Here is a 13,015-nt window from a genome sequence, read left to right on the forward strand (position 1 = left end):
TATCTATTTTCTCTGCTTCTGCAGTGTGCGGCCTCTGCCTCTGCCGTGCCTCTGCCGAGCCTCTGCTGTGTGCGGCTCTAGGGGAGGGGGGCGAGCTAAAGGAGCGTGTTGGCGTGAGAAGTGTTGTAAATGTAGATGACAGATAAAGAAAATATGTAAGATTTGATAAAAACCGCTAAGGTACAGATGTTGTACTGAGTACCGGGGATAAAAGTTGTGACGCGTAAGAAGCGTCTCACACGTCCCTTCTGGTTTGACATACATTTTTTTGACATTTGTCGACCTCGTAAGTTCAAAAATTCCAATTTTTGTATGACATGGTTTTGTGTTTTCGACTTTAGTTCCTCAGTGTAATAAATTCTAAAAAAAAGCAATACACTTTTCGAATACGGGTACGTTTTTTATACCCGGTACTCTGAGAGTAAAAGATGTATTTTAGATTTATGGTCACAGCAATTTGCGTAACGTACAGATGGAAACGTTTCCGACCCTATAAAGCAGTGAGTTTGTTTGCGAAGAATGCACGCAAAACAGAATATTATAATCTTTACAATGTCCTAAACACTGTAACACACGTGTGCGTGAGTGGCAGCGCAGGGCCAGATCTTTTTCCAATATCAATACATAGAGCCGAGCCGAGCCGTGATGTAAGGTATACAAATATTCTTAACAAGTATTAATAACAGAGTCGATAAGGCTCTATCTCAGACAAAGCTCTGTCTGCCCGTCATGAAGCTAGAAAACAAAGTTTTGCATGCAAACTTTAGTAATATTACACTGTTACTAGTGTATTTCAATATTTCGCACCAATGTGCAAAAATCTGTAGCATCCACAATTTTGAAGATATCAGAAAACCAACGAGTAAGATCGTTTGTGGGACGCTTCGTACGCGTCACAACTTTTAGTTTTTCTTTGTTGTCGTTTTATCTTTAAAATTGTGGATACAGCAGAATGACCTTTTCTACCAAGTTTTCGAATTTTGAATTTCAGTGGAAAGCCCAGCCTCTTCCAGCTCTGCACCGCTCATTAAAATATAATACTTACTCAATTTATATTCCTTCTGCCAGTTGGAGACATCGTTGGATCCGACAGATACGTTTTCGGAGTGCGTCAAACGCTTCGATCTGCAATTTACCGGACTGCTGATATTTTCCTCAAGCAAATTAACAATATGGCTAAGAAGAACACCCCCGATCGCTTCATGAATCAAGTGCATCGAATCCACTTTAACGGCTTCTATTCCGATCAAATAGAAATGATCTGCGTCAAAGATGCCATGGGCTAAGCCATTCATTTAAAGAAGTACGAAAAGCATAGAAGATGAAAGTAAAAAAAAGCCCAATTAAAATATGTATTTCATTAATTATAACTATTTATAACTATTTCCAGAAGAGCTACTGTTGTTTCATGTTTTAAAAAAAGAAATTTTCATAAGTAATAAATAGTAAAGCTCAAACACAATTATTATCCATGAGTGCAAAATATCTATTTTCTTAATAAAAATATCCGAAAAAAATTTAATATTTTGAGTTAACTTTGCAAAAGACAAAAACTATGTTTTCTGCGGACGGACAGACATGGCTATATCGACTCGTCTATTGATGCTGATCAAGAATATATATCCTTTATGGGGTCGGAAACGTTTCCTTCTCTGCGTTACGTACATCTACTTTTCCCCACAAATACAATATAGAATATTTACTCTTCGAGTACCGGCTATAAAAATTTATTTAAAAGATTAAGAGTGATTAAAGATTTTTGAAAAACTTTTTGAATTTACAAAAAATATATTTGACTGATTGATTGATTGGTTATTATTGGTTGATTAGCCTTCTCTGCGTTACATACATCTAATTTTCCTCAGAAATACAATACAACTTACTTACCCTTCGAGTACCGGGTATAAAAAGTCAGTTCCGTGGAGAATGGCCATATATATCTATCAGGAACATATTGTAGCCAGAATGAAGAATAGAATTTGCAGTGGCTAGCCCGCACCCCCTCCGACAATGTTGCTGCTGGCTCAATCACTGCACACCATGTCTAGTGCCGCCAGAGGGCGCCGCGCATCGTTAGGCGGAAATCCCAGCCAGGTCCGAAGAAAACGCGTCGGCCCGCTGCGGGGACAGGGCCGATAAGCCAATCGGTCCAGTCCAAGTCTGGGGAACCCAAGGGCAAACCAGTCAGTGAGGAGGCTGCCAAGCAGAGCGTTATCGCGGCTTGTAAGCGCCTTGCGACCTGGAAAATCCGGGCAACTTAGGCCGGCAGCGGTGAAGCACAAGAGAGGAGTAAGCCGTCTTACCAAGAAAGGAGGCGCGCGGCTTACATCCTCTCAATCGACGACCCTGCTTTCAAGTCGTCGGAAAAGGGAGCGGAGCAGAGGCGATGGGCTAGACAAATTCTCCCAGATTTCCAGCCAGCCAAAGCTGGGAAGGGCGCAGCCAAGGCCCCAAGCAAGCGGCAGCGTTCGGTAGAGGACCCTGTCGCCAAGGATGGCATTGTCCCTCGGGAAAAATGGCACCATGTTGCCGCAGAGCTCCAGGATAGAATTCTGCTGGAGCTCAAGGAAAACGACATGTACGGACGCCGGGTGCCACCAAACCACGGTGAAAACCATCGCCTGCCAGGATGGCTGCTCGGCGGCCCTCTACCTGAAGGTGTGGCCAAGCTGGAGGCCGTGCGATGGGGAGACGTCCCGATGCGATGCCAACGCCCACCACTGCCAGTGGGGGAGCTCCGACACAATTAAACGGGGTTAGTATCTATTCAGCTATCTACTGACCACCAGGATGGTCATCTTAAACCGGGGAAACAAGACCACGTTTCTCATAAAGAACGGCACGGAGGTCTTATACCTCACACTTGCCTCCCATGGTATACAGGATAACATAGTATACTGGAGGGTCCTTGAAGAGCACACCTTCTCGGACCATAGGTACGTGGAAACTTTTTTCTGAGGCGGACCAACTGGAGCCGATACGCAGAGCAGCTAGGCCGTCTGCTCCCTGAGTCCCCCCAGAGGGGGATATCTCAAGGACAGCCACGATCAACCTGGTCAAAACCTTTACCATCGCGTGCATTGCCGCGCTTGATAAGTCATGCCCCCTGGTAGAGCCAGAGGTCGGAAGAAGCTCTAAACGCTGAGCAGAACTGGTCAGATTTCAAGATCAGCCTCTCAACTTATAACAAAGAACTTAGGAAAGCCAAACGCGCCTTATGGCGTAAGTTCTGCAGCGAAATCGAAAGTAACTCAAAAGCTTACCGCTTGCGAAAAATACTCTCTAAGACAACCCCATCTTTGGGCTATCTGAAGAACGCTGAGATGTCATGGACAACGTCCAGCGACGAATCGCTAAATCTTCTCTTCTGCACACATTTCCCAGGCTGCACTGAAAGTAAGACAAGCTACAGTGCCTCTCCCTCCAGTTGCACAGGATCTATTCTAAACCTTTTAAACTCCGAGAAAATATCCTGAGCAATTAAAAGCTTCAAGCCTTACAAGTCCCCGGGACCAGATGGCATTATTCCAGCACAGTTAATCCACGCTGGGGTATGAGCCATAAACTGGCTCAAGCGGATTTCGAGGGTATTTTCTCCCAAGGACACACCCTATAGAATCGTCGCTTCAGCACAAAGGAATTCACCAACAAATTCAACAACACCCTCCCGGCCACTATCACGGAAGCACTGACGGATCTGGCGATTGACTCCCGGACGGTGAGCGTTATCGATCAGATGCTTCAATGCTGGACCGTTGAGGTCTCACTGGGGCAGTCAACATCCACCAGGTTTGTCAGCAGGGGCACGCCTATCCGTCCTTATGAGCGCCTAGTACTCAGAGACCATTAGATCTAGGGTCACCAAATTTTACATCCATACTTCTGTTTGCTTTCACTTTTACAAGTGTATTTCAAAATTTCGGACACAGGATAAACGTTTTTTTCGACTTTTCCTGAGGTTTTAAAGTCAAAATTTCGTACCAAATACCATAAACAAAAGTTTCGATTTTGTCAAGTAGTGCAATTGGCACTGTCGCTGAAGGAGAGCCTGCATTCAGGTGAGTTCCGTTTTGTAGGGATTTAGACCAAGTTCGCGCGAATTCGTCCATTCTGAAAGTCGCGCGAGTTTGGAGGTCATTAAGAGAAGATAATTGCAACGTCGTCGGCGTATGCCACTACTTTACACCCCATGTTTGTCCACGTCCATCATTACTTTTAAGATACCCCACTGAGGTGAAAAGTGATGTATATGTAGATGTTGATGAAAGATGTAGAAAAAATTTAAAATGCAAGATGTAAAATTTGAAAAAAAAACCGTTGAGGTTTACTACTGCGTACCATACCGGGTATAAAAGTTGTGGCGCTTAAGAAGCGTCTCACACGTCCCTTCTCGTTCTATTTCCCATGTTTCGGCTCTTGAGTGGACTTCAAGGTGTATAAGTCTAGCCGATTACAATTAAAAACGATAATTCAACGAGTGAGATAATACAAGGTCAAACGTTTGTGTGTTCACTTTTGCGGCACTTTTGATTTGCGAAGCTTATGCACCGGTGAAGCAATGACACGACGACCAAAAGCCAACAATTGTGCCCGAGAGAACGATCGAGAGAGTGTACTGATTTCGATTTTGAATTCCTGAGAGAGTTCTATCACTAAGCAAACAACTCATAGAGGGATCAGACCGAGGTAAAACTGGCTGCCTAATCAGTATAGTGGATCGGCTCCTATTGGCTTCGGCCATGGTATAATTACTAATTTAAAACTGCAACTAGCTGAAAATTTTACTACGGCTAGTTAACATGAGTTTCATTAAGCCTGTGTAGAACAATTTTTAAAAAAGGATACGGAAGCCCAAAATTACATCGAGGGAGTTATTGCAACCGGTACTGCTTGTGGAGGGGGTCAATATTAATTCATGGGGCACCACTTCCATGGGGGAAAGGTTGTTCCTAGTGTTCTTAGACATCATAAAGACTAAACATAGCAAACAAAAATTTTCATTGTTCATTTTACCTCTAATATTTTAATTTTACTTAAGGATGGCGGACGGCTGTGCGAATAATTTATGTGTTTCCTGTTTACGTTGACCGTACGCCAAGTTATAGGTGTTCAAACTAGGGTGATGATGGTGTACGAATAATATGTGTGCTTACTGTATGTACTTTATGGAGTCGAAACGATTCCTTCTGAGCGTTACACACATCCATTTCGACATCCCTAAGCTCTTTGATTACCATTATCTATGTACTTTGCATAACTTGTTGATCTTGTTTTTTTTACTCTAAAAATACCATTTCGCTACGAAAACCAAGTTTTTTTACTTCTGAACCTTCTGTTGTGTGTTTGGGGTGAGTGACAAACAAATAAAATGATTGAATTGAAGAAACAACAATCACACTGAAAATTAGCAGGCGCTTTCTCGCTCAGTAGGGTGAAGTTTAAGGAACGGCAGGGGATATGGAACCGCAAGTGCAGGGAATGGTAGGGGAAGTGGGAGGACTCCAAAGCATTTCATATATTTCATATTGAACCGAATTAGGAAGCTCTTCTAAAAAGGAGGTGACAAAATTAACACACACGTGACCCGGTTTGCGACTTATTTTGATTTTTTGCAGACTGTCTCCGTTCCTCTGACCGCTGCCTGCTTACTGGCAGTACTGGCTGTTGTTTCCCTTGTAAAGTGGAGACACGTGTCTCATAAAATGTGTGATGTTGGCCATAGAACTGGGAGACGATAGCAAATTGATTTGCGTCGGATGATATTTGATATTTTTAAGTCCACGCAAACATAAATACTCGCCGCCACTCATATACACTCATGTACGCTGTCTCAGCCGAGATATTCAGGATTTACACTAATGGCACATGTTAAGATACAGAACGAGAAGGGACGTCTGCTCACGCCAACACGCTCCTTTAGCTCGCCACCCTCCCCTATAGACACACACTGCAGAGTCTCGGCAGAGGCAGAGGCAGAGGCAGAGACGTGTCAGGGGGAGAGGCCATATGTCTATGTCTGTCTGTCCGTCTCTCCGTCCGTCCATCTTGTTTGTCGGCTAGTTCTCAGAGACTATAAGAGCTATAGCCACCAAATGTTGACTCCAGACTGCCGTATGCTCGCACTGAAACTAGTGTATTTAAAAAATGACGCAATGACCATACAGCTACATTCCGTAGGGAATGACCATATCCATCAGATCACCGAAATGAGATCCGATTGGATCATTATTATAGCCACAATGAAGAACTTAATTTGCAGTGGCTAAACCCTCTTGATTTTGTTTTTTGCACATTCTCTCATCCCTACTCTGCTTTGAACAATTGAACAAATTGAACAAAAACCGCTAGAGTACAGATGTAGTATTGAGTACGGAGCATAAAACTTGTGACGCGTAAGAAGCGTCTCACACGTCCCTTCTCGTTTTTGATGTGTTTGTAAAGTCTGGTATTTCTTTGTAACGGTTTTTTCATACTTAGTGGTTTCTTTTTTTACATAACCTATGATCAATGCGGCAACGTAGCTGTGATCAAAATCCGATTATCCCTGCGATGATTTAATTAACTTTAAATAACTTAAGTATCTTACATCTGGTTGTAAAGAACGTTGTTTATCTGAAAATCTGATTGATGCAGCTAAAAAGTGAAACCCAAACACTTTGTGGTTTTAGCTTATCGTCTTTTAAATATTATGCTCTGAAATGCAAAAGTGTTGATTTTTGTGAGGTATTTTTTAAGAAATTTTGTCTAAAAACCTCGGGAAAAGTCGAAAAAATATCGCCGAAAGAATGCACCTGTCAATACAAAATAGAGAACACAATATATACTTTTGTTTTACTTTTCCCGAGTTTTTTAAGAAGTTTTAAGAGTGTTGAAGAAATGTTTAACATCAAACCCAGTGCTAGCCATTTACAATAAGCAGTACGAGACAGAACTCCATACGGATGCATCTATAGACAGTTTTGGAGCCGTGCTTATGCGAAAATCACCAGACGATGGGCATTTACATCCAGTGTATTACATGAGCAAAAACGACAGATGCGCAATGCAAATACACGAGCTGTGAGTTGCAAATACTTGCGGTCATAGAGGCATGGACGAATTTTGGAGTTTATTTTTTGGGTATTCCATTTAAGATTATAACAGACTGTAACGCGTTCACCAGAACACTAGAAAAGTAGAATCTGTCCACAAGAATGACAAGATGGATAATGCTTTTGCAGGTTTACAGCTATGAAGTCGAGCATTGCGCAGGATCCCGAATGCGTCACGTGGACGCACTTTCCCAATATCCCATTATGCACATAAGCGACGGAAGCAGTTTAGCTCAGCAAGACGAACAGGAGGAGTAATACAAGGAGTATTACATACCAAGTTTAGACGTCAAAATCAAGAAGTAAATCGATTGCTGTGTACGTTGCATATTAGTTGATCGCAAGCGAGGTAACCATGAAGGTCTTTTGCACCCACTGCAAAAATATGACGTACCGCTGAAGACGTATCACATCGACTTTTTTGGTCCACTGGAGTCAACCAGCGAGAGCTACAAACATATACTTGCCGTTATCGACGCTATCACGAAGTTTTCCTGGCTATACGCTACAAAGTTTACTACATCTAACGAGGTCATTTTAAAGCTACGCAGCCAAAGCGTGACGTTTGGCAACCCTGCTTGTATCATATCAGATAGAGGCTCGGCGTTTACCGCCCAAGTACTGCAGTACTGCGAAGACGAAACAATTAAACTGGATAAGACGACTACCGCACTTCCACGGGTAAACGGGCAGGTGGAAAGGCTCAACTCAGTGATCATCTCCGGGCTTTCCAAGCTCAGTATAGACGATACATCCAAATGGTTTAGGCACGTTGATCGAGTCGTACACCAGAAGCTTCGATACCACCCCTTTCGAGCTTCTAATGGATACCAAGATTCGCAACAAAGATGACCATCGCATATGGTCGCAATGAGTTACGGCCTAAAGCGAAGACACAAATTCTGAATCTGCAAGCCGAGAACAAGAAGACGTAAAGCTTGCGACGTAAGCCAGCCAGACAGTATAACCTAGTTTCTATAAATTATTCACTTGAACAAGTTGAAGATTCGGCGTACCTACCTACCAAAACTTCCCTCAAGTTTTATAGCGGCGAAGCTTAAACCTAAATTTACATTGTGCCCAGGTAGCAATATTGTTCTTTCCTCACATGGTGTTTTTTGGCTAAGTCCAATCTCTAGAATACTTTATGAGGTAAATGAACTGCCGGAAGCAGTATATTCCGCCAATCAATACTCTGGAGCTGATGACATTGCTGTCACCAGTTGATAGGAGATCTTTCGCGATCAGTCCTTTGACGGGTTGGTTTCTCCAGATTCCACGACAATGACAGACACATCGAAATCTCGTCGCACTGCAGAAGTAACTTCAAGTCTCTTATATTTCTCGACCTTGCGCTGATGCGCTAGGACAAGAGACAGTCCATCCGTTACTATCTGGGCGCCAAGCACGTATTCGTGTTTGTGTCGAACTGCCACCAGGTCACTGCCACAGGTTTACTTACTGTGGAATTGCCTGGATCTCAGAGACTATAAAAGCTAGAGCCACCAGATTTTGCATTCAAATGGCTCACACTGTTACAAGTGTATTTCAAAATATCGCACCGCCCCCTTCCGCCACAGCAAATCGCGAAAATCAGCTCTATTCACGATTTTTAATATAACGAGAAGGGACGTGTGAGACGCTTCTTGTGCGTCACAACTTTTATACCCGGCACTAAGTACTACATCTGTACCTTAGCGGTTATTTGTCAAATTTTACATTTTTTCTTCATCTGTCATCTACATCTACAACACGTCTCTCGCCAACACGCTCCGTTAGCTCGCCCCCCTTCCCTAGACCCACACAATGCAGACTGACGTCAGAGGCAGAGGCAGCGGCCGCGAACTGCGCGAAGCAGAGTGTGAATGAGAGAATGTGCAAAAAACAAATATAAGCTCCGGGACGGGGTGGGTTTAGCCACTAGAAATTAATTTCTTCATTGCGGCTATAATAAGGATACAATCGGATCGCAATTTGGTGATCTGATAGATATGGTCATTCCCTACGGAAAGGCGCAGTCTTTTATCTTCAAAATTGTAGGTTTGGGAGGAAGCATACAGAGGTATGGATCCAAAATTTGGTGGCTCTTGCTCTTATAGTCTCTGATATCCAGGCGCTCAACAAGACGGACGGACAGACAGACAGACAGACATACCCTCGGCTATTGATGCTGATTAAGAATATACTTTATGGGGTCTGTGCGTTACATACAACCGTTATTCGCACAAATACAATATACCCTATTTACTCTTCGAGTACCGGGTATAATTACATAAATGCCAAAAATTCGGACTTTTTACCCATAGTGCAGTGGCGGAAATATTAATAGAAACGACAGGCGCATTCACACCAGGATATTAGGATTTTATATATGACCCTCTTCAGGGCTTCTTTCGTAAGTTTTTTTTAGCAGTGTATCCTGATTTGTATGAAGACCACGCTTTTGTCATGGAAAAAATAATAGAAACGCAGTCTAATTTTTTTATAACATTTTTTGAAACATTTTTAATTGAATTTTGTTGGTAACAACTCATAAACTAACAGCAATTGAAGATATAAAATAACTTTTGCTGTTGATCCGGATGTTTTTATTGTTGTTTAGAGTTTCAGGATGGCTCGAGGAGGACATTGTGCGGATATTGAAAGAACAAACATCCTTACACCAGGATATGAAGGTCACACAACGTCAGATAGTGTTACGATTCTAAAATGGGTTTAATAAAAGCTTTCACGGCGATTTAGGACAAAAAATAACGAAACACACGCGGAAGAATGCACGCAACATCGGCTTAGTTCAACACACCTAATTGTTGTAAAATCAAAAAAAAATTCTTTCTCTCTTCGGAAAATTTGAAAAACGATCTCAATGCACCGGTTAGTAGTCGTATTATATACAATTTGTTGATTTTGAGTCGATAATTAATACACTCAAAGCTTAAGTGGATGTACATACTTACGAAAATGAGATTCAGAAAGGTACTCAATGCCTCGAAGGTGCATTTCTTTCGTCGTGGGTACATTTGGTCGTGGGAAGTTGTATTAAGGTGCCTAATATGAGGTTTCCTAACAAATCTTAGCAAATTGACTTTCGTTTCATTTGACTACAACACATTTTTTTTGACTGGTGTTGTTTGCTTAGTGCTAATACACTTCGAAGTCCACTCTAGAGCCGAAACATGGGAAATAGAACGAGAAGGGGCGTGTGAGACGCTTCTTAACCGCCACAACTTTTATACCCGGTACTCAGTAGTAAACCTTAACGGTTTTTTTTTTCAAATTTTACATTTTTTCTACATCTTTCATCAACATCTACATCTACATATACATCACTTTTCACGCCAACACGCTCTTTTAGCCCTAGAGCCGCACTCTACACGAAGCAGAGTGTGGATGTGAAAATGTGCAAAAAAGACAAAAAATTGCTAGACGGGTTGAGCTTAGCCACTGCAAAGTAATTTCTTCATTCTGGCTATAATAATGTTCCAATCCGATAGATATGGTCCTTCCCTACGGAATGGCGTTTTTAGTATTCTTTTATCTTCAAAATTGTGGCTGTGGGAGCCTTTCGCCCTTGGTGGCGAAAGGGGCGCGGCTCATTTTTTTTTTAAATACACTTGTTACAGTATGAGCCTACAGAAGACTGGATGCAAAACTTGGTGGCCCTATCTTTTATGGGCTCTGAGCACTAGGCGCTCATATGGACGGACAGACAGACATGGCTAAATCGACTCGGCTATTGATGCAGCTCAAGAATATACATACTTTATGAGGTCGGAAACGCTTCCTTCTGTGTGTTACACTTTTTCCCCACAAATACAATTTACCCTATGTACTCTTCGAGCACCGGGTATAAAAACCGATGTACTACTGAGTAAGAAGCTTCTCACACGTGCCTTCTCGTTTAAATTTATTTTTACTAGCGAACTATGAGTCTCCTTTTACTCGGTTAATTATACCCGGTACTCGAAGAGTAAATAGGGTATATTGTATTTGTGCGAATAACGGTTGTATGTAACGCACAGAAGGAAACGTTTCCGACCCCATAAAGTGTATATATTCTTGATCAGCATCAATAGCCGAGTCTATGTCTGTCTGTCTGTCTGTCTGTCCGTCTGTCCGTCCTAATGAGCGCCTAGTACTCAGAGACTATAAGAGCTAGAGCCGCTGAAAAATGAGCTGCTGCTGCGCTGCCCTCACGCTGCCCCTGACAGTGATTCGTACCAATACCAATAAAGTGAAATGTTCCGTTTTGCGCGCGTTTTCACACACAAACGCAAAAACGGCTTGTTAATTGTATGGGTGCCGAGCCCTGGTCCATACTATAGACTCTATAGGGGAGGGTGGCGAGCTAAAGGAGCGTGTTGGCGTGAGCAGTGTTGTTGATGTAGATGACAGATGAAGAAAAAATGTAAAATTTGACAAATAACCGCTAAAGTGCAGATGTAGTACTGAGTGCCGTGTATAAAAGTTGTGACGCGTAAGAAGCGTCTCACACGTCCCTTCTCGTTTTTACAATAGATTTCTCAAAATCTTATCCATGAATTCTTGCAACAAAAACGCTGATCATGTGCGTTTACCATGACTATCTCTTAATTCTTGCGCTCCGTTTATACTATTTTCACCTAATGATCTATTTAATTACCAGAAACTCTAAAGTTATAGGCGCATATATGGATAGGTGATATCCGCACTTCTGATTATACGAAAATATGAAAACGCTGAATTATATAAAATTACATATCGCTGACAGGTTGCTGAGTCTGGATCAGATCAAATTGTAAATATTTGTTATAGCGAGAAGGAAAAGAATGTATTGGTGTCAACTACTCTCTCATGATCGGCATGCTGAAGTTGCAGATAACAATTGAATTAAAAAACAAAAAATGCATCACACTTGAATAGTACACTTGCAACGGCAAAATGTTGATGGACCAAATTGACACCCCACTCAAAGACATCCTCTACAGTCACCCCGCACCATAACACATTTAAAAGGAGCGTGAAAAGGAAGTAGTTGCAGTGCACATTGGTTCATCATTTGCAATTATTTAGGCAATAATTACTATTGTGTCTTATGCTTACATTTTGCGCCTGACAAACGGGGGGCGGGTGTTGGCTTAGGAGTGAGGTATGCGTCTCTTCACCCCTTGGAAGCAGCGGCCAGCAACGCCTACCCCATTCCTGCTGTCACCCTCTTGACTTAATGAGGCCTTTTTGTGCTCTTGATGGATTTTAAATTGTTGTCATCATCGCTATTTGTTTGCCAGCTGTGACAGACGCTGAGCCGAGGGTTGAGTGAAGAGCTGTCCCCGGGGGCTCTACGAGAGGACAGGAGGTGGAGAATTCAGTTAGAGCATTGTACCTGCACAGGCTAATCCCTCGCAGGCGGATTGTGGTTTTGGTACACTTCTAACCGGATGCCGTACGGCCGCACAAGTACATATAATTGGTATTCCACAAATTTTAGGATTACCATGTAATTTTCCGATTTCAAAATTCATTCGAAAAGTGTTACACATTTGAAAATCCATAAAAAAAAACAAACAAACCAATTATAAAATATTGAACATCGATCGCATTTCTCTGAAGTGGTCCACCGAGAACAACCAATTTAATGTCCACAAAAATGCTTTTAAGCACACATGTACATTTATGTCAATAAATTCTGCATTCGAATCAACAAAGCTCAAAATGATTTTAGTGAATTCGAATTTTGAGACGAGATAATTTAAATGAGTAGGTAAATGAGTAAAACTCATATACACAACTTTCAAACAATAAAACAGGAATGGAATGAATGAGAGTGAAGGCTGTTCCCAAATTCATTCGAATTAATTCTATTTTTATACCCCGTACTCGAAGAGTATATGGGAGCAATGTGCGTAACGCTCAGAATAAACCTTTTCCGACCCTATAAAGCTTAT

Source organism: Drosophila subobscura, chromosome A (genome assembly GCF_008121235.1).
Source record: "Drosophila subobscura isolate 14011-0131.10 chromosome A, UCBerk_Dsub_1.0, whole genome shotgun sequence".
NCBI classification, from domain to species: domain Eukaryota; kingdom Metazoa; phylum Arthropoda; class Insecta; order Diptera; family Drosophilidae; genus Drosophila; species Drosophila subobscura.